This window comes from Cydia splendana, unplaced genomic scaffold, assembly GCF_910591565.1.
Source record: "Cydia splendana unplaced genomic scaffold, ilCydSple1.2 scaffold_94_ctg1, whole genome shotgun sequence".
Classification (NCBI taxonomy): Eukaryota; Metazoa; Arthropoda; class Insecta; order Lepidoptera; family Tortricidae; genus Cydia; species Cydia splendana.
Window position 1 is genome coordinate 293,502 of NW_026946911.1, and position 24,158 is coordinate 317,659.

Below are 24,158 nucleotides of genomic sequence, written 5' to 3' on the forward strand. Positions count from 1 at the left end.
TAGCCGTAGTATGGACTATAAAATATTTCAGACCATATTTATTCGGAAGGAAATTCACTATTATGACAGACCATAACATCACTTATTTACCTTTTCGGAATGAAAGATCCATCAAGTAGGTTATTAAAATTTCGACTACTATTAGAAGAGTATGATTTTAACGTCTGTTATGTGAAAGGAAAAGATAATGTAGTCGCAGACGCATTATCACGTATAGTAATTACTTCTAACGAATTAAAAGAGATGAGTAATCAAATTATGACAGTGATGACGAGAGCACAGGCTAGAAGAATACAATCGGAAAATGTGCAAAATAATATTCCTAGTATCGACACAAACAAGCGGCCTGATCAACCGCGTGTTGTAGAGATATTAAGGTGGATGTGTAGGGCTGTCCTGCCGACTAGCCACCAAAAGATGGCGTGATTGTGCACAAATTGCGGATTATCACTATTTCTTTCAAAACCCAAACAATTTTCTAAGATGTGTTAATATTGGCGCAAACAATAAAAAATATTACGTCTAAATCGAAATATATTCCACTCAACAGTGTCTCATTTCATCAAAATCTGACAAAACTGCAAAATATTGCAATTTCATGCATTCACGCACACTACCATATCCCCCAGTGTCAGTCTTGTGACCATTAAGCCAAAACAGACTAGAGGTCGCTAGTACAGAAGATGGCTTTTCTGATTACTCTCATTAGCTAACTAGGGACAAAAGTGTAAACTAGATGGCGCGGTGTAAGAGATGAATTTTTTTGCAAGATTAATTTAAGGTAAAGGCGCATCCAGACGAACTGAATTTAGCACCAGAATGGGCGGATTGTCTATGGTCAATTGGTCACGGACGGTATATTCTGTAAGGCCTCGACAGACCTTGCTACAAATACCGGAATGGAACGGAAATCACATGCAATTATCGGTGAGGTATATAGAGGTACATACAATAAATTCGTGACCGTATGCAGACCTTTATTATTATTTTTTGCTCGACGCTGCCTTCGACTGCCATACATTTGTTATACTACCTACATAAGCAATACCCACATTATATGCACGTAGCGTACGTTTCGTGGCTCCTGGCCGAGGCGTTAGCTTGGTCCGATTTTAAGCTACCTACATTCCAAATTGTAAATTTCAAAGGTCACGATTACATACTTTCTACAATGTTTGTTTTCACACCGCAATGAATGATGAGTGTTTCCAAATGGTCCAAAAGAGCTTTTTCCAAAAAAAAAATAGACCTGAGTCTCACAGACCCTATATATTATAATAATTTGTTTATCTAGTTCTTCCAGCTCAAAATCACTGGCATATTCAATCCTGATAGTAAAAAAATCCTCCAAATATTTGTGGCTTTCCATTACAAATGGGTCCTTATACTTCAAGTGCAATAAGGTCCTTTCCAACTGAAATTCTTATAAAAAGGTTCTTATTGCACATGAAACATAAGGACCATTGCATTGTCTGAATGGAAAGCCACATTTGTACGGAAATTGTAGATTCCACTAAGTAGGTACGTCAAACCATGAAGTTATATTGTTTAAACTGGAGCGAGTTGTCAGTTTTTTTGCCATACTAATTTGAACCTTATCACCGAGACAGAATGTTGTTCGTACCAGACTAGAGAAAACGGTCCACATGAGATAGAAAAACCTGAGCCCTGTGTCTCACTCGCACATGTTGCCAATGTTAAAAAGATACCATTGTGATAGAAATTATATCAATATACTACTGAAATTCATTACCTTCTTATACTATTTTAGTGCTATATTCTAATTACAGTTCTGATATCTTTTAAGTAATTTGTTAATTATTATGATGTTAATATTATTAACTGATTAAGCCAAGCATGTGCGCAACAAAAAAAACAGTAAATTGAATATGGTAGAAATTGTAGTAACTTTGAATATTAATTGGTATCCCCAACTTGATGACGATTAGGGTCACCATGATGTCGGTACGATTTGGATCGGTCTTACAAAATTGTTATTTCCTACTTAATGTAAAAATAACTTTACCCAAATAGTATACTAATAAATAAATAAAGATATACTTATTTTGGCATGTTTAATTATTCGGTTCACGTAATGAGAGCTACATAATTGCCAAAAATTAAATCCGAAGTCCTTACATTACAGATTGGACATTACAGACTCATATTTTTATACATAGTATTTAATTACTGGAACGTTAATTCTAACTATTTATATATATGTAATCGATTCTATATAGGTTGGGCCGACATTTCCGTCAGTATACAAAAGCGGCAAATTTGAAAATGTTGTTTCAATTACAGATCTACGATGACGCTAACGCTTAAAGAATAGCTAAAGTATGCAAAAGGGAAGTCATCACGTATATGAACACACCATGAGTATGATATTGATAGTGATAGGTATTTTGTTAAATTATGAATTATGAAGAGCATAAATAGTGTAGAATGCCGGTTTACACAGTTAAATGTAAGTTTTTATTTCGTCGTGTGCTAATATTTTATCATTTTAGTCAATAATCAAGATAATTTCGTGTAAAAACATAAATTGTTACGCTACGCTAGGGCTTCACAAAATGACTAGTATCGATAACCAGTGGGCATAGTAATAATATAAATTTATTTGCGTTGCAAGTGTTGAAAGTAGGAATTAAATTCGCAACGAGTGGTGATAAATTAAAACACGACCGAAGGCAGCGTTTTTAATCGATACGATTTGCGAATTACCAAGTACAACTACAACGTTTTACCCGACCCTGGATATTTGTCTCGCTCTCTCTTATAGCTGTCTTTGATAGAAATAGAAAATATTTATTTGGCGTACAAAAACATACCTACATTACGGTAAGTACACCATAAAGTTAACAATACAGTAAACATACACCAAATAGGATGCCGCTCAGCATAAGCAGTGTCTGTAAGACACTACGCTGGTTTTCACCCAATACGTACGATGGACGTACGGCGGACCACCTTCCTCACAATAAACCACGATCGCATTGATCGCGATCCAATACGCCCATCCCATCTGTAACAGCTTTTATAACGACTAAAAGCTTTATAACGACTAAATTAAGTAAGGTTGTGTGAAGCGTTTTACAGAAGAGAAAAAAACTATATCCATCTCTTTTCTGGGGCAATTATACTAGCATAGGGTAAATACAGTATGATTCTCTCTGATTATGCACGAATGAGAAAAGATCCTGGCCAAACTATACATTCCATCTTATGCTAATATCCCACATTCATATGACTTATGGTCACCCTAATTAGATAAGAGGGTAGAACTACCCTAACAGGTACTACGGGGTCCGCGTATTTGGCCTTTTTTAATAGTGAAAAAGTGAAAAGAATTTCTCCAGAGACATTTTAACACTTGCAGATTTATTGCCGGACTGTGCACAAGTGTTTTTCTATCAATAGTCGGCAATCGAGTGCCGTAAAATGGAATCTTTGGATTTGACGTAGCATTGTTTACATTTGCAACAAGTTATCAACAGTGAATGTGCAAGATCTGTGATATGGCGGCGCGGAAATAGTGACAAGTCCTGCGGGAGGTTAATGCGCAGTGCCAGATTAATGTGCGTGTACGATAAAAATAAATAATCATTACAAGGATTGATTCGCCTAATATAAAAACTTGTTTACCCTACGTACCATTCCTGCATATATACCGCCATCTAGGAGCTTATGGTCGAACTAACGAGCTGTCACCTCACACTGGATCTTTTCCCGCGTCCTGCCTGCGCAGGAGCACGTAACGACGCGCCATCTGTAGCTGTGTAAGGGAGCTGTCGAGCACCTACGGTTTGGTTGGGTTGGGAGCGACGGCGAAAACTTCACCTCGTGGTTTTGCATTATTGTGACCCCGATTCCTTGGTAGAGGGCATTAGTCGTCATTAAGTAATCTAGTCAATGAACATTATTTTATGTTTTAAATTGTGATTTATTCTGGTTTTAATTTTTTTATTTTATTTTGTGGAATTGTATTTTCATGTGTTATTTTAACCTCATAAACTTTATTTTTGTTTGATTTTAAGTTACTGTGATTGACCAATTGGGTACCTATTTATTTAATTTTAGTGTTTGCAGTTAAGCCTATGTATTACAGTGTTTTACAGACTACATTTTAGATTTATTGTTAATTGTTGATTGTCATTAACATAAATTGTAACAAATACTTTATTTTTACGTATATGAATGTTTCTTTCTTTTTTTTTTATTTGACTTTTTTTTTACATTTTTTACAATTTTTTACAATTTTAGAATTTTTTTTATTGTAATTGATCTAATTGAGAATTTGTATTGTATATTTTAATGAATTCGCAATTTAATTTATTAATTCAATGTTTATGATTATTGTCGTTATTATTTTATTTACAAAAGTGTTCTTGACCTGTTAATAAAATTGTAATACTTAACGACATTAGAATTTGGCTAGTGTGCCTGCTTTTACTTAAGGAATTTTAGTTGTTGTTGTGTCATATTTATATTTATCATAGATTAATTACTAGCAATTATTTTCCACAATGAGTTCCCTGTCGGAGTCGACGTGCCCTTATTGTCCGAACTCGACGCGAGTATTTACATCGCGGGGCCTTAAATCGCACATAACATGGATGCACAAAGATGTTTCCCTTCCTTCTGCGTCGCAGCCCGCCAGCGGTGTCGCTGTGCACTCTGATGCCGCGCAACCAGTTCAGAGACACAGTTGCAACCTGGATCAACTCGCCTCATTAAAGAAGTCAGTTCGGGTTCTTCGGCACATTCCGAGGGGTGCGAGAAGTGTTGCAGCTAGAAAATTGTGCGGCACTATCGAGAGTTGCATTGCTGTTAATGGGGTAGACGAGTGGTGTGATCTCTTATCTTTTTCTTACAGGGCCCTGAGGACTCCTGAGGCTGGGGGTACGGGGTCTTTGACTGCGAAGGTCAAGGCAAACATAGAAGCCTGTTCGTACCTGTCGCCGGAGGATTGTGCGGTGGCATCCCGGTCAGTCTCTCTCAATAGGACGATTGAGGCCAAGGTCCACGAAGGAGATTTGAGAGGAGCTGTCCGGCTTCTAATGAGCGAGGACACAATCGCTCCGGCAGGACCGGACACTTTCGCTGCGTTGCAGTCTAAGCATCCGAGTCCGTCCCGTCCTCTCAGTTTCCCTACAGAGCCAGACCTTGACGCCCCTGCCGTGTCAGTCAAAGTGGAGGATGTATCTCTGGCAGTTAGTTCTTTCCACAGTGGGTCAGCAGCGGGGTTGGATGGAATCCGTCCGGCCCACTTAAAGGAGCTGACATCAGGCACGGCTGGTGACAGTGGAGTGCGCTTGATGGAAGCACTGACTAACCTGTGCAATTTTTTGCTTAGTGGGAAGCTGAACCCTCAGGTAAGTCCTTATTTGTATGGGGCTACTCTGTGTGCATTAAATAAGAAAGAAGGGGGACTGAGACCGATAGCCGTGGGGAGCACTTTCCGTCGACTCGTGGCCAAGCTTGGGTGCCGTGCAGTGAGAGGGGAGATGGCCTCTTATCTTCAGCCGCATCAGGTGGGTTTTGGGACGCAATTGGGGTGCGAAGCGGCGATACATGCGGTACGTGCCTTTGCATTAAAACCGGAGAATGCCGGCAGCGTCATTATAAAACTCGACCTAAAAAACGCTTTTAACTCAGTGGAGAGGGACGTTTTGCTGGGTGAGGCTAAGGAGAAAATTCCTGCGCTCTATTCTTTTCTTCACCAGGTCTATCATTCACCTTCCAACCTTTTTTACGGAACTGACCGGATTTTGTCACAAGTGGGGGCTCAGCAGGGGGATCCACTGGGTCCACTCACTTTTAGCCTCGCAATCCAGAAGGTCATTACCGATCTAAAGTCCCCTCTTAACATCTGGTACCTCGATGATGGTACCATTGGGGGCAAACCGGAAGAGGTGGAGCAAGACTTGCTCGTCTTGCTGCCGCGCCTGAAGGATATGGGGCTGGAAGTGAACACCTCCAAATGTGAGTTTTTCCCCTGTGGACCGCAGTCATCTTCTCTCTTCTCTTTTTTCTCGGGTTTACTTCCCGGCCTCAAGGAATTGCATACTGATTCTTTTTGCCTACTTGGTGCACCGATTTTTCCTTCCGCAGTTCCTGAGGCACTACAAATTCGTAGGAATCTCCTTCTCCTTGCGGGCGAACGTCTCAAGGGTTTGACCCCGCACGTGGCCTTAGTTCTATTGCAAAAGTGTTTCGCCGTTCCCAAGATCACGTACCTGTTGCGCACGGCCCCTGTTTGGTTATTCCCGGGTGACATTGAGACCTTTGATATGGCGATTAAGTCGACGATTGAGTCGGTGGTCAATGTGTCCCTGGATGATATTCAGTGGACACAAGCAGGTTTGCCAATCCGTCACGGAGGCATTGGGGTGCGGCGTGTGGGGGACATTAGCCTGCCGGCCTTCTTGGCGTCGGCCCATGGGGTTGCTGACCTAGTTGCTAAAATGTTATCACTAAATGGCGACGGGGTGAGCATACCGTATGTGGCCGACGCTGTGAGACAGTGGTTGGCTATCAACCCAGGTGCGTCCGTCCCGGAGAACCCAAGACTCCAGCGCGCGTGGGATGAGGTAGGGTGTAAGGCCACCTTGGACGGTCTGGTTGGGAACGCTTCGGGTGTGGACCGCGCAAGGCTTCTGGCAGTGGCGCGGCCAGAATCAGGGGCTTGGCTGCAGGCGTTACCCTCCCCTCAACTGGGTACGTTACTCGACGGTGACTCGTTGCGGGTGTCCGTCGCTCTCCGCCTGGGCTGCGATGTATGTCAACCACATTTATGCATCTGCGGTTCCACGGTGGGGGCTGACGGCCATCATGCATTGAGTTGCCGTCGATGCGTCGGGAGGCATCCGCGTCACCATGCCTTGAACGATATTGTCCAGAGGGCGCTCAGATCAGCGGGTGTTCCATCCGTGCTTGAGCCTCCGGGTCTAAGTCGCACGGACGGCAAGCGGCCTGATGGCCTAACCTTAGTGCCGTGGGAGAGAGGGCGGTGCCTGGTCTGGGACGCTACGTGCGTCAGCACCTTCGCCGCCTCTCATATCAGTCGCACGGCACGCGCGGCCGGAGCGGCGGCCGAGTCTCAGGCGGCGGTGAAGCGCCAAAAGTATGTTCCCTTGGGCTCGGGTTATATTTTCGTCCCTTTTGCGGTGGAAACGGCGGGCTGCTGGGGTGCTGACGCGAAACAATTTGTGCGTGACATAGGCCGTCGACTCAGGCAAAAGGGAGAGGATCCCCGCTCCGAATCGTTTCTGGTGCAGAGGCTGTCCATAGCCATCCAGCGGGGTAATGCCGTGAGTGTTATGGGCACTTTTGCACCGGAAGCGATAAGGAACGGGTTTTGACGGATAGTTACTTTCGTAATTATTTAAGATGTATTATGTATTGTGTCCAATATTGCTAATTCAAATAAATAAAATTTAAAATGTAAAAAAAAAAAAAAAAAAAAAAATTAGAAAGAGATGGAGGGCTCAGGTTTGACCTCTCATGTGGACACACTTTTTGGCCAGTGTACACTATCCAGTTTACTCTCTACGTCCGTGCGTCAAACACGTACAAGTGAAGTACTAAAACGTGACGTAATGGAACGGACATCTCGGGACATTTTTTTAAGTGGTAGTACGGAATGCTGACGGTGTAGAATGAGCCCAAAAATGTGCATGGACACAAAGTTAAATTTCAATGCAGAACTGAAATATTCATGTTTTAGTTTAGGGGAAAGTACCTACCTAACCTAATGCAAGCTTTAAAGCTACTATTCCATCCGCTTACCGAGCGCGTCGAATGGGATGACCGCTTGGGCTAACCAGTATGGTCGTATTTTCCGATTATTCACAGTTCTTAGATCTCTAGAGGGTTCAGCCAAGATGCCAATCATTTGCGACAGAGAGACGTCAGAGTTTCGTTCGCTATGGCGCAAACGATTGATATCTTGGCTAGGCACTCAGTTCACACTACGTTGGACAGCGGTGAGAGAAACTCAATTCCCTAGTACTCGCCCGATATTTGTTTTACTCTGCCTGCTTATTAATTAACGATTGATCCGACTTTCCTTCTTCAAAGAATAAGTATTTCAAGTTAATTACTAAAGTGATACAAAAAGCTTAATATCACTAATAGATATTAGAAGTACTTATACATGCAGAGTGTAGTCTAGTCGACAAGTTCAAAATGGTGAAAAATAGAGATACTACTAAAAATACGTGTGATACCTGGATTCGGATGATGTATAGAAAAATGTATTCGAAGCGTTTATTAGAACACAAAAAAAATCAAAAGTTATAGACATAAAAGGCGGAAAAGAGAAGATACCGTCAACCGGGATGAATAGGGATGATAGGGGTGATAGGGAAGGTCTTCTAATAAGACCGCGTTTTCGCGTAGCAGCACGGGATATGGTAGCTGCTCTCACTGACCCAAGAAGAAAATCCACCCTGTATGTATACCTTTTCGTTGCCTGACCTAATATTAAGTAAGTTTCAATAATTGGTCAATGCACAAATTTATAATTCTTACGTGCTATTTAGTAGCTACTTCATAATACCGCATGAGTTTGTGCCGCACCATAACGATAGTACCTTGTAGTCGACCGGGGTACCACATTACGATATTATATAATAATAGTAGACAGTATTAACAGATTCTGCCCCATGTTCCGGCCCTGCCCAACCTTACGTGTAGCAGAGGAAGAAAGTTGGAAAGGGGCAGAATCTGTGAATACTGTCTACTATAATATAATAATGTGATACTCCGCTCGACCGCAATGGTATAATGGTTATATATTTTTTGATTCATATATATTTTATATAATTGTCACAAGATTTAAAAGAATTTTGGGTAATTCTTAACAGGAAATGAGTTCTGTGTCGAAACTTCGTAACAATTGTCATGTTTCTTGTGACAATTGTCATTAGCTTCGCCAAATAAGTACCTACCTACTTATTTATTGTATAATAGTATGCTGACTAGGTATTTTTTTACACTTAAATTTCATAGTTTTTTTAAATATTTACTTATCTTGAAAAAATTAAAAACTTCGTAATGTTGATTGATCAAGTGCGGGCTAAGCGTATTCAGTGCACTCCGCGAGCTCTTGAGATTTGCCTCAAAAATGGCGTGAATGGCCGCTAAGACCGAAATACTTGTTTTTAAATAATTATGTCATGCGTCGCCTGTTTGGGTTTGGATATGTATATGTAGGGCACATACTGACTGATACCATGGACAATATTGTATGTATGGCCATGGGACAAAACGGAAACGTACACATGCATTAGGGTATTTAGAGCCAGTAGACAGTATCATAACAACCGGTGTAGTGGTAGTGGTTACGAAGAAATTAACTAATTACGATTTTTTACTTTGGAGCAGCCTGTATGTGTTAGTAGCTCCTGAGGTAACCTTCTTCGACCTTTCTGATTATCTTTCTTATTTATGACACTAATAAGATTCTGACTTTTAATAAACGTCATTATTGCCGCACATTTTCGAACAAATTGTTAAAAGCACTGCCAAGGATTAATACAATACAGGGTATATTGTTTCAAATAAATAAATCATTCATTATACATACCACATGCTACAAAGTATATTTCAGAGTTTTTCAGGGCGAAACATTATTCCATACTTTATTCATTTTAGGCCCTGGGTAATGTTTAAGTAATCATAACTATTACAACACAGTAAACTAAAGAAAATAAAAGTATTTTCTTATTGTACTATTAAATTAAAAAAAAAACAACATATGATTTTACCAAATTTGAGTATATTTACAAATAGGTACTTATTTTTTTCATTTTCACTGGTTCTGTTGTGGCCAGGTGATATTTAGGAGTTCACTCCCGTAGGCAGGATATCGGTAGCGGATGTTTGTGTTTGATGATCAGCTAAAAAGGATCAAAATAGATAATATTAACTAATAAGGAATGAGGACAATAAATTTGAAGAAAATCTAGTTGAGACTGGAATAGTTTTAAAGTTACTTAAAATGAAATTACTATACTTAAGTTTTTATATTATTTACAATTAATAAGCTTATTTATTTATTTAATAACATTTTGTAATAAAAATTCCTTCTTCCATAACAGCAATATATTTCCTGATCACAATATTCCGTTACAGTTCAATCTCCAATCACCTCACTTCACAATCGTCCTCCCTTCACCTCTGCCCGTAACCGAATGCCCGTTAACCGCCATGCCAGTCGTCTTTTATTCTTTCTTCCAACTACCTTCTATTTACAAAGGTCAACTATCAATCACGTTACTTTTAAATTTATTAAATTATAGAAATTATTCAACTCTATTTCATTAAATCTGTTTCTAATAATTAGTAATTTTAATGAATCTTACACTCGCCCATCCTGACATTGTGCATGTCCTCATGCACAGTCATACTAATCGCGTCTGTCATCTAATCTTACACTCGGCATGTCAAATCATCGGGCATTCAGTAAGAAAGTTATTAATCCTTCATTACCCATTTAATACAATTTCTTTGTCTGTCTATATACATTTTTCTTATTATTTATTGAATTAATCTATATCTCCACCAATAAATCCATCGAAATATTTAAGTTTCTATTCAATAATTATACAACAATATACAATAATTTTTATGCATCAATACATATAAAGTACATTACTTAACATATTCGATTGCTATGTTTTTTTTTTACTCATTATTTCTCGTCTTTTTTTTTTTTAATCACTCTCATGACACAAACGTGTCTCACAACATACCATTTTTTTAATCAAATTTTACGTGTAGCACATTATTTCTCTTGTTTTTTGATTCCATTCTTATTTTTTTAATGTGCTACTTACTGAATCACTCTCATGACACAAACGTGTGTCATCACAACATAACATTCTCTATTTCCGTCTTTTTTTTCATCCAATAATCCAATAATCCAATAATCCAATAATCCAATAATCCAATAATTTAATAATCCAATAATCCAATAATTTAATAATCCAATAATTTAATAATCCAATAATCCAATAATTTAATAATCCAATTATCCAATAATTTAATAATCCAATAATCCAATAATTTAATAATCCAATAATCCAATAATTTAATAATCAAATAATCCAATAATTTAATAATCCAATAATCCAATAATCCAATAATCCAATAATCCAATAATCCGATAATTTAATAATCCAATAATTTAATAATCCAATAATCCAATAATTTTAAAATCCAATAATTTTAAAATCCAATAATTTTAAAATCCAATAATTTTAAAATCCAATAATCCAATAATCCAATAACCCAATAACCCAATAACCCAATAACCCAATAATCCAATAACCCAATAATCCAATAACCCAATAATCCAATAAGTCAATAATCCAATAAGTCAATAATCCAATAAGTCAATAATCCAATAAGTCAATAATCCAATAAGTCAATAATCCAATAACTAAACTCAATAATCCAATAACTAAACTCAATAATCCATTAACTCAACTCAATAATCCAATAACTCAACTCAATAATCCAATAACTCAACTCAATAATCCAATAACTCAACTCAATAATCTAATAACTCAACTCAATAATCCAATAACTCAACTCAATAATCTAATAACTCAACTCAATAATCCAATAACTCAACTAATTAATCCAATAATTCAACTAATTAATCCAATAACTCAACTCAATAAACCAATAACTCAACTCAATAATCCAATAACTCAACTCAATAATCCAATAACTCAACTCAATAATCCAATAACTCAACTCAATAATCCAATAACTCAACTCAATAATCCAATATCTCAACTCAATAATCCAATAACTCAACTCAATGATCCAATAACTCAACTCAATAATCCAATAACTCAACTTGATAATCCAATAACTCAACTCAATAATCCAATAACTCAACTCAATAATTAAATAAACTCATCTCAATAATCCAATAAACTCATCTCGATAATCCAATAAACTCAACTCGATAATCCAATAAACTCAACTCGATAATCCAATAAACTCAACTCGATAATCCAATAAACTCAACTCGATAATCCAATAAACTCAACTCGATAATCCAATAAACTCAACTCGATAATCCAATAAACTCAACTCGATAATCCAATAAACTCAACTCGATAATCCAATAAACTCAACTCGATAATCCAATAAACTCAACTCGATAATCCAATAAACTCTATAATCCGATAACTCTATAATCCGATAACTCTATAATCCGATAACTCTATAATCCGATAACTCTATAATCCGATAACTCTATAATCCGATAACTCTATAATCCGATAACTCTATAATCCGATAACTCTATAATCCGATAACTCTATAATCCGATAACTCTATAATCCGATAACTCTATAATCCGATAACTCTATAATCCGATAACTCTATAATCCGATAACTCTATAATGCGATAACTCTATAATCCGATAACTCTATAATCCGATAACTCTATAATCCGATAACTCTATAATCCGATAACTCTATAATCCGATAACTCTATAATCCGATAACTCTATAATCCGATAACTCTATAATCCGATAACTCTATAATCCGATAACTCTATAATCCGATAACTCTATAATCCGATAACTCTATAATCCGATAACTCTATAATCCGATAACTCTATAATCCGATAACTCTATAATCCGATAACTCTATAATCCGATAACTCTATAATCCGATAACTCTATAATCCAATAACTCTATAACCCAATAACTCTATAACCCAATAACTCAATAATTCATTAACTGATTAATCCAGTAATCCAGTACCTGATCAATCCAGTAACTGATCACTCCAGTAACTGATCAATCCAGTAACTGACCAATCCAGTAACTGATCAATCCAGTACCCGATCAATCCAGTAACTGATCAATCCAGTAACTGATCAATCCAGTAACTGAACAATCCAGTAACTGAACAATCCAGTAACTGATCAATCCAGTAACTCATTAATCCAGTAACTCACTAATCCAGTAACTCATTAATCCGTAACTCATTAATCTATAACTCATTAATCCGTAACTCATTAATCCGTAACTCATCAATCCGTAACTCATCAATCCGTAACTCATTAATACGTAACTCATTAATACGTAACTCATTAATACGTAACTTATTAATATGTAACTCATTAATACGTAACTCATTAATCCGTAACTCATTAATCCGTAACTCATCAATCCGTAACTCATTAATCCGTAACCCATTAATCCGTAACTCATTAATTAAAATAATCCAGCAATTTTATAATTCGATAATATACTTATCATCATATGTAGGTATTATCATCATATCGTTATATTACTTGCCACTTAAAGCGTCAGTTGCACCAACCACAATTGACGAATTGATCAACAGCAATCAGCAGAGCTTTGCTTGCTACAACAACCAAGCTAAAATATTTAAAATGCAACGAACTTCTTAAAACCAAGGATACTGAAAGCGAATCAATACACGGTTATAATGAATACTTTACTAGTGTAGGCCCAACCTTGGTTATTCAATCAACACCAGCCAAAATGATCCCGCCAACATTATAAGATTTATAAGATTGAAAAAAAATTCCCGTCGATTGAAATTATTCTAATAATAATTAGAAAATTGTAGATTTCCCGGATACGCGGAACTGTCCTGTTAGGCCGCACACTTGTGTTAGGGTTAAAGAACAAGTCGGTAATTTTAAACAAACAACTTTACATATACTTGGATTAACTTTGTTTCTAATCTACATTAACGACTTGACTTTCTTGGATCTGACCAATGCAGACGTTGTGCTACGCAGATGACACGGCAATACTATTTCACGGTGCTTCCTGGGATGCAGTAAGCGCCTTCACAGAAAGCGGTCTAGCTTTGGTGACGAACTGGCTTCAATACAATTTGTAACTCTAAACGCAGACTAAACGAGATATGTGTGCGTGTATAAAACAGCTGCTTCCGCCTCGTGGTCTCTAAATGTGTCAAAAGTTTATTCATATATTAGTTACCACTGGTACCTACCAGACGTCATGTAATTGTAAAACAATAGAAAAACTTCGTCTATAAAGTACTTAGGTGTTATTCTGGATGAGCAGACTGACAACCGACAGAGGAAGATGAGAAACTCAACTTTACAGCGTATATTCAAATCACAGTTAAATAGTGTCAGGAAATAACCTAACACTCATTTAAATATCTTCGAAATATCATGGATATACCACAGCGCCAATCAACCTATATTGCCCTAGCTCAACCCATTATTACGTAGGTAAGTACTAATATCGGTGTATAGCGTATAGCGCATCGATCGTTATTGTTTTTTTTTTTTTTTTTTTTATATACTAAATTATGAACAAATACTGAAGAAACGTAACTTAGTCTTTCCTTTACCAGCGTTATCGTCACATTTTGCCAAAAGAGGAAACAACCAAGATCAAAACTTATAAATTAGGCTAACGAGCCCCATACAACTAACTTGAGCGAACTACAGGACACCACAGCATTGCCTGGACAACGATTCCACCCCCATAATCTGTGAACCCGTACCTCGAGACAACTTTCGTCAATACAAATAACTTTAAGGTACTGTACCAAAATATTCGCAGTTTAAGCAATAAACGACATCTATTAAAATCTACAACTGAAGACGACAAAGATATACAAGCCATCCGTTCCTGTTCTGTGCGGCTTCCTCGTGAAAGCAATCCTAGCCGTGTTGTCCTTCCGTGTTGATCTTCGAGGCCACCTCTCATTGCCTCGGCCGTGTCTGCCGCTGCTGCGGCTTCGCCGGTTGCGACTCCGTCTGTTGTTCCTCGGGGACTGGCGGCGGTTGCGACTTCGGCTTCGACGTTCTTGTCCATCATCAGATTTCGATTTTCGGTCACGCTCAGGAGTTTTCAAGCGCCGCCTGGATGTTTTTTTCCTCATGGTCCATAGTCTGGAACTCGAAAACAACACCAACAATGGAAGAGTTCTAAATCTTTGGATTGTTAATAGTAGACAAATATAAATTGTTCTTATTAAGCTAAATTCAACTGTTTTATTTATTTATTTAATTTACGTTACTGCTTCCGGGGTAGAATGCGGGACGTTTAAAACAGATCTTAAATCCAAAACAGATCCGTATCCCGGTACGGATCCGGAACACAGGCTTTTCGAAACGAGAAAATTCTAAAACTGGTACAGAAACGGAATCTAGAACAAATTTGGGATCCAGCACTGATCCGATACCAATCCGGCACGCATCCGGTTCAGATCCGGCACGAATCCGGCAAATGATATACATGCGGTATTAATCCGGCACAGATCCGGTACCAATCCGGCACGGATCCGGCACCAGTCCGGGACGGATCCGGTAAAAATCCGGAACTCATCCGGCACAAATCAGGTATGCATCCGGCACGGTTCCAGTATCCGGCACGGACCCAAATCCAGGAACGCGAGATGGATCCGATATTCGAAACGGGATCCGGAATACGAAACGGGCCGCGTAGCCAAGATGCCAATCGCTTACGCTCCGTAGCGATCGGAACGCAACTGTCACTGTCGCGCTAATATGGAAGAGTGATATAGATACATAATGCTTTTCGTTGTCGAAGCGACAGCGATTGTAACTCCGGCTAGGTCGGCGGGTCGGTAACTACCAGTAAAAGTATCATTCCTACTTATTTACAGTCTGAGTAGTTTATAATTTCGAAAACACTTAACCCCGCTATACATATAATACTGACGTATTGATAAGTAATATATTGAAAATATGGTAAAAGTTGTAACCAAATAAGCGGTACATACATAGACTAAAAGAATCCGATCTACACCTGTAAATAATCATAAAGGTATCCGAACTATTCAAAATAAAACGGTGTTCCAAAGGTTTCACGCTACCCGCGATGTAATGAATGCTTTAATTATATTATGGATAGTCATTACAGCAAACACTAAAAGAACCTAACTGTTGGTCTTGAAGAGAAAACTTGCAGTATAATGCTCTCGAGTGAACGACTAGGCCGAAATGGGTTTACCCAATTATTTTGTTCTTGATAAAATTAACGGTGTCTTTGTTTCTAAGCGCCCGTTAAACATAAACTTCCTAACATAGGATATACGAAATGATAATTAATTTCAACTAAACAACAACCAATATAAGTGTTACTAATATATGTATAGGTATATAATTATAATAATTTTACACCACTGTTACTATTGTAACAACTTAATTGGGCAATTAAGATTTAAATCAATCAGTTCTAATATTAATACCTACATAATATAATACATTCAGGAATACCATACTGACTTGTAGGTACTTACCACTTCTGATCTGTAATAAAAATTCCTTCTTCCATAACAGCAATATATTTCCTGATCACAATATTCCGTTACAGTTCAATCTCCAATCACCTCACTTCACAATCGTCCTCCCTTCACCTCTGCCCGTAACCGAATGCCCGTTAACCGCCATGCCAGTCGTCTTTTATTCTTTCTTCCAACTACCTTCTATTTACAAAGGTCAACTATCAATCACGTTACTTTTAAATTTATTAAATTATAGAAATTATTCAACTCTATTTCATTAAATCTGTTTCTAATAATTAGTAATTTTAATGAATCTTACAATTTATACAACTTTATAACAAAACACTAAAACTTATATAAAAAAAAACAATTAATTAAATTTGCCCTGTTACTATGTATGTTAGTTAGTGTATCTAGGTCAAATCTTGAAAGCTAAATTTAGGCTTACGGCTCGATTCGGAAAATGAATTAGATTTCTACTAGACTTCAACAAGTTACAATACGGATAATTTAAAGATATTTGTAAGGTAGATATGTCAAAGGTCATTGGGCGTTTTGTTCGGACATATGACCCACAGCGTACACAAACGAAATAGGGCTAGGTATGTAGGTAAATGTATCTGCTACCCACTGGTATGAGTCGCATTCTTGCAAGACATGGGAGAATTGAGAAAAAAATAAAAATCATTTCTCATCATTATAGCATTTTTGCAATGAATTAAGTCAGAACTATTGGAATTATTTCAAATATACTTTGAATAGCTGCTGTTAGATTACGTTGCTGTTGTTATATTGTTTAATATCAATAGGAACAAAAATAAAATCCAGTTCTAAAAAAACAATATTTTTATTCTGCTTGATCAAAATCAATTGTTAATTCGTCTAAAAAGGCAGCAGCAGGCGCGTCAATCACTTCTTGATGCCTGGCCCATGATAAAAAATAGACTACGCTTGCAGCATGTGCACAGCTTCCGACGGTTTAGGCGGAGTATGTCACTTTCTTAAGAGGGCACTTTCGAGTTAGGTCACGTTCTAAGGACGTCACTTTCTGAGGACGTCACATTCTGAGTTCGTCACTTTCTGAGGTCGTCACATTCTGAGCACGTCACTTTCTGAGAACGCCACTTTTCGTGGGCGTTACTTTCTGAGTACGTCACTTTTTTATACTAAGATTTAAGCGTATACTTACACGAACAATGGATACCAGCAATCAGCTGTACGGCATACGGCCGCTTTTATGTATGACATATACAGGTTGTTTTTTCAGTCGCCATTGAAGGAAAATATGAATCTATAGAGGATAACGGGCGTCTGAATCCAAACGGCAACGACAGTTTCCTGTTATCGTCTATAGATTCGTATTTCCCTTCAATGGTCACTGAAAAAACATTCTGTATGTCATACATAAAAGTGGCCTTATACCGTACCGCTAATATAATTTCTGGTATCCATTGTTCGTGCAGGCGCACGGTGCACGTGCATGCTAAAAAAGTGACGTACTCAGAAAGTGACGAACTCCGAATGTGACGTCTTCAGAAAGTGGCGTTCTCAGAAAGTGACGTACTCAGAATGTGACGACCACAGAAAGTGACAAACCCAGAATGTGACGTCCTCAGACAGTGACGTCCTCAGAAAGTGACCTAGCTCGAAAGTGACCTCGTAAGAAAGTGACATACTCCGCCTAAACCCTTCCGACGGTAGTGCGATGGCCTTGTATACACGAGCAGTAATAGTTTTGAATACTATTTCTTCCAATAACAACACACAACACTAAGGGCCAGTTGCACCAACCACATTTGACAGACTGATCAACGTCAGCCGGCGCGCCCCGGCGCCTTACTATGAAACTTTCCATACATCAAAAATTAGCGAACTCTTTAACGGTACGAACAGTTTGGTGCAACTGACCCTAACACTATCTCGTACACATACTGTTGAATAACTTTTTTCTGCCGGTTGATACATAAAAAAAATTACATATTTAAAAAAGTGAGATTAAATTCTCTATTTTAAAACTAGTTTGGTCTCTGTACGGGAAAGTTCATAAAGCGGGTCAAAAACGCCCAATGACCTTTGATGTTTCCGCGATTCTGGAGGTCCTCTTGAACGATTTCGACAAGTTATGACTTAGATATCCAAGTCACATCTGGTCGATATCTAATGTAGATCTAGTTGATCTCTAAATCGTTGCAAGATCTTGTGATTATCTCGAAATCCGAATAGGCCTGTTACTTCCCGATTTCCGATTGAGCTGAAATTTTACATTCATATGTAACTTGGAGGTTATTCCCACTAGTTACCACCATGTTGTTACCACCATCGAACTTTCCGTTTTGGTTTCTTGTGAACAATATGATAAATAATTATTAAAGCGGCAGCTGCACGACGACGTACGTCCATGGTTCCTGAGTACAAACTGGTCGATCGTCGGATTGCTTGCCGCGCGCGGCTGCCGCGCTATAATTCAAGATGGTGCCAAAAATGGCTCGCGAGCCAAAATACAGATTTGCCGCGGTCGAACAATGCTTGCGCGGCCGCCGCGCGATATCGAGACGCGGCTTAAGAAAAAGTGACCAAGGCCTCCAGTGCCCCGGGGTGGAATCGAACCAGCGTCCTCTGCTAGGTCACGGCGGCAAGGGCGAATTTTTCTATGTACAGTCGACGTCTTTGATATGTTTACATTTTTCGGTTTATTACAAGGGAGTAAGGTGCAAACATGTAAACATATCTTTGACGTCGACTGTATGTACATATTATTATATATTTTAATGTTTGTTATTACCTATTTTAATTTGTTTGACATGCCTAGAATTAATTTGTTATTTTAGAATAAGAATTGCTGTGCCCTTACAGGGTCCATGTCACTGTACTCGAAATTGTATTGTAACACCTTTATGTAGCAACATGGAAATGCAATACACAATAAACAATGATGATCGGCCTAGCCTAGTCAAAAAGAATCTGAAGTAGATATGCATGATGCAGTTTGCAGGACAGGACCAGGTGCAAAAAAATATAAAGAATTAAATACGAATGTCACACATCGTGACAAACCATAAACGTTTATCGATTATATTATATATTCCTATACATATTTATACTCGCGCACGAAGGGTTCCGTACCATTAGGCCGCCGCCCCACTGCTGCGCACGCTATGTACACGACCCACGTTCCTATTAGTAGGAGATCCCACATATATGGTCGACCTTCACCAACCTGTCTGACGGATGAAACTATGAAAATATGAAAGAAAATATGTTCCAGAACATAAATAAGGGGTCATCCATTAATTACATCACACGTTTAGGAGGAGGGAGTGGGTCAAGAAAATGTGACATGTTGTGACAAGGGGGAGGAGTCACAAACTTTGTGACGTCACTTTAACTTCATCAGTAACCGAAAATTTATTTAAATTATTTTATACGCCAATATACATTTAAATAACAAGTCTTAGAAACGATAATCGTTTTTATTCGTTTAATTTTATTTCTTAATCAGTTTTGGGTTATAAAATTACTAATATTTCTTTTGTCAAAAATATTTTGATAAAATATTAAATAAATATTTGCCGATTTCGTTGATGTGACGTCACACCAGGGGGGAGGGGTTTGCCAAATGTGACCAAGTGTGACAAGGAGGGGGGGAGGGGTAAAAAAAACCTAGAAATTCGTGTGACGTAATTAATGGATGACCCGTAAATAGGGTTGCCTAAAGAAATATGGTCAAGGCTATTTTTAATAAACTTTTGAAAAAAAATTTTTTTTCGTCAAATTTCACCGATTTGTCTGACGAACGAAATAAGTTTCAATGGAAAGTATACAACTTGTACAACATAAATAAACTAGGTTGCCCATCTTTTTCCGGTCACTATTATGTGGTTGCCGTGTTTAAAGAGGTGATTTTATATCGATAATTGCACTCATCTATCTGACGCTTGAATTATACATCAAAATGATGGCAATTTTATTGCAAATACAATGGTATAGGGTTGCCTGCGAAAATCCGGTCACAAATAAGGGTTGCCAGGATTTTAAATAAAATAAGAAGGGAAGACTTTATCGATAACTCATAAACGGCTTAACTGATCAAGTTTGTTTTAAATTTATTTGAATGAGTTTTTTAGGCACTATTCTCATGATTTTTTTCATATTTTTTGTTTATATATATTATATTGTTTGCATATTTATCCAACGACATGTCACACTATGGGATTGAAGCGAAAAAAATGGATACATACATTTTTTTATTTTTCTTCGGTTGATACCTATGTTGTGATATGTCATTTGATATGAATTTTAAAATGAATAAGGTTCTTCAAAAATTTTTTTTTGCTAAAGTGAATATTTTTGGAAATAATCGCTTCGAAAGAAACAAAATGTATGTGAGGATTTTTTTTTTCGTTTCAACCCTATGGTGTGGGGTGTCGTTGGATAGGTCTTCCAAAATTAATAGGGGTTTTGGAAGAACATTTTTTGATTAAGTGAATATTTTCGGAAATAATCGCTTTGAAAGAAACAAAATGTGTGTGACAATTTTTTTATCGTTTCAAACTTATAGTGTGGGATGTCGTTGGATAGACCATTCAAAATAAATAGGGGTATATAAACAACATTGATAAAGTGAATCATTTCGGAAACAATCGTTTAGAAAGAAAAAAAATGGCTTTTCCTTCTAACTTTTGAACCATTGGTCCAAAAAATATGAAAAAAATCATGAAAATAGTGCCTAAAGAACTCATTCAAATAAAATTAAAACAAACTTGCTTAGTTAAGCCGTTTTTGAGTTATCGCTAAAAGTCCTTCCTTCTTATTTTATTTAAAAGCCTGGCAACCCTTATTTTTGACCGGATTTTTGCAGGCAACCCTATACCATTCTATTTGCAATAAAATTACCATCATTTTGATGTATAATTCAAGCTTCAGACAGATGAGTGCAATTATCGATATAAAATCACCTCTTTAAACACGGCAACCACATAATAGTGATCGGAAAAAGATAGGCAACCTAGTTGATTTATGTTGTACAAGTTGTATACTTTCCATTGAAACTTATCTCGATCGTCAGACAAATCGGTGAAATTTGACGAAAAAATGTTTTTTCAAAAATTTATTAAAAATAGCCATGACCATATTTCTTTAGGCAACCCTATTTATTTATGTTCTGGAACATATTTTCTTTCATAAAATATAAGTTTCATCCATCAGACGTATTGGTGAAGGTCGACCATATATGTGGGATCTTAGACCATATACAAAATTTCGTGGGCTTGCCCACGGTTTGTATTAAAACGTGGGCCGTGGATGTAGCGTGCGCAGAAGTGGGGCGCCGGCCTTAAGCAAAAAACGGAAAAAGAATCACGTTTGTTGTATGGGACCCACTTAAGTATTTATTATATTATGTTTTTAGTATTTGTTGTTATAACGGCAACAGAAATACCCGGAATGGTGGTGTGGTCTGGCCTAGTGGGTAGTGACCCTGCCTATGAAGCCGATGGTCCCGGGTTCGAATCCTGGTAAGGGCATTTATTTGTATGATGATACAGATATTTGTTCCTGAGTCATGGTTGTTTTCTACGTATTTAAGTATTTATATATTATATATATCGTTGTCTGAGTCGGTACCCACAACACAAGCCTTCTTGAGCTTACCGTGGGGCTTAGTCAATTTGTGTAAAAATGTCCTATAAATGTCCTATAATATTAAATACATAATTTGTATGAAAATTTCAACTGTCGGACGACAACGGAAGACGGACGGACGATCAAACGGACAGCGGAGTCTTAGTCTTCGCCGTATTCCTTGAAAGGGGTTATTCTATGGGTCATTTGCAATGATTTAAGTCCAGTCAACCAGGGGTCAAAACTCATTGGTTTTCAAGTTATATGAGTTTTTAGTTTTTTGTTTACAAAACCCGCCTTTCGACTAAAAAGTGGTAATTGTGAAAAAACTACTCAAATTTGGACGTAAAAAAACATTCACCTAATAGCCAATAAACTACTGATTACGTGAAATAAAAAAAGATTGCCAAAACTTTCCAAAATTTTCAAAAAAAAAGGATTTGAAGTCACAATGTTTTTGTAATTTTCCCCAAACTTTGTAACATTTTAAGGCATTACTTTAAAAAAAAGTATGACACTTTGCGTACAAAATACAGAAATGAGTTCCTCAGCTTTCCAAAAAAGTACGAATGTCGACATGTTCTCTTAAACTTTTTAAAATAATAATAATAATAGCAGAGCAGGTAGGTACCGAAGACAAAAAATGCTTACGTAGAAACTAATTACCGTAATGACTTGACATGTATTAGGTACTTACCGAAAATGTAAAATAAGTTTATGGCAAAAATTTCATTTTTGGTACAAGCTTTTATCGCTGACTATACTTTTCTTACGACAGACAACTAATACTCATTATAAATTCTAAAAACCCCTAACACAATTAGGTTGCGTTGTTTCATCACAGAGTTCCTATGGCCACCTCCTGTCTCCATCATCAGATCAGTTCGACAGTACCATATTATTGTATTGTCATCAGGCGGCTTAGCACGGTCGTGTTTTTATCCCTTGTCACCATGCCTGTCACGTTCTAACAAGTATGTAAGTGCGAAAGGGACGCGCATAGTGATAGTCGATAAAAATGGAACCGTGCTGAGCCCGCAGAACTACATACAGCTGTAAATTTTCATGACGCTACGATCCTTGGAAGATGGTTAAATTAGTTACCTTAGATTCCATTACATAGTTAGTTACATACAGGTCGAGAGTTCCTATGGCCACCTCCTGTCTCCATCATCAGATCAGTTCGACAGTACCATATTATTGTATTGTCATCAGAACTACATACAGCTGCCAATTTTCATGACGCTACAATCCTTGGAAGATGGTTAAATTAGTTACCTTAGATTCCATTAAGTACATAGTTAGTTACATACAGGTCGACCTAATAAAAGCCTGTTAATGAGTTTTAGTTTAGGCGTCCGTATAAATAAATCCAGCGAGTAAACCACAACCACAATACTCTTGCGTACAATAGTCTAATTTACGGTGAACGGGAAAAAAATAGAGCGGTAGGTAGGTAGTTTAAAAAAACGTATGCAGAAAAACGCACAGCTTATCTATGGAATAAGTAGCCTTCACACTCTCGCGGACTTAATAATAATTTATTATAAATGTTATGATCTTATAAATTTGTAAAATCAATGAAAATTCATTTATAATTTATGAATATATAATTTTTATTTAAAATCATTGAAAAATTATCACCTTACTACCAATCCCAGTTTTGAACTGATAATTGATTAACGAAAATTCCTAGAAACCCTTAGAAAGCAAATCTGGCCTGACCTCCGATTAGGTAGTTACATGTACTAATGTAGGGATCAAATTTTAACGGAAATGGTTTGTAAGCTAAACTATTACAACATATTTTGTGAATTATATACCCTTACGTTATTACCATCTATTGAGTAAATTAGACACTACTTAGTTAGGTCACCTGTGTTCAAGTGACATCTATGTTGGTTATTATTAAACTGAATCTCGCCATCTTGTTTTACATGGATAGTGTAAAGATCACTCACACAAACAAGCGCTTAACTAAAATCTTCGCATTTTTCAAATGGTTTTTAATTAAAAATATTGAATAATTGGTCATTATTTTTAACTTGGCGACGACAGACGATTATGCACTACCTAAACATCAAGGTTGTAAGTGCTGTAAATCTACGTATTAAGAGAAAATTGACCAATAAAATTGTATGAAATTCGCATAAGGAGAACCACCACCAGAAAATGCAGTAGAAATGATGTTAGTAAAAGACGAGGAAGTAAGCAAGTTAGAAAAGAAAGGACAA

General features: G+C 37.4%; 1 long non-coding RNA gene across 1 annotated transcript; it reads left to right on the forward strand.

Annotated features, from left to right (window-relative positions):
• Positions 1–24,158, forward strand: LOC134805957 (uncharacterized). The gene is made up of 2 exons (XR_010146441.1): positions 1–385; positions 24,094–24,158. It is a non-coding gene; the product is annotated as an uncharacterized LOC134805957 (long non-coding RNA).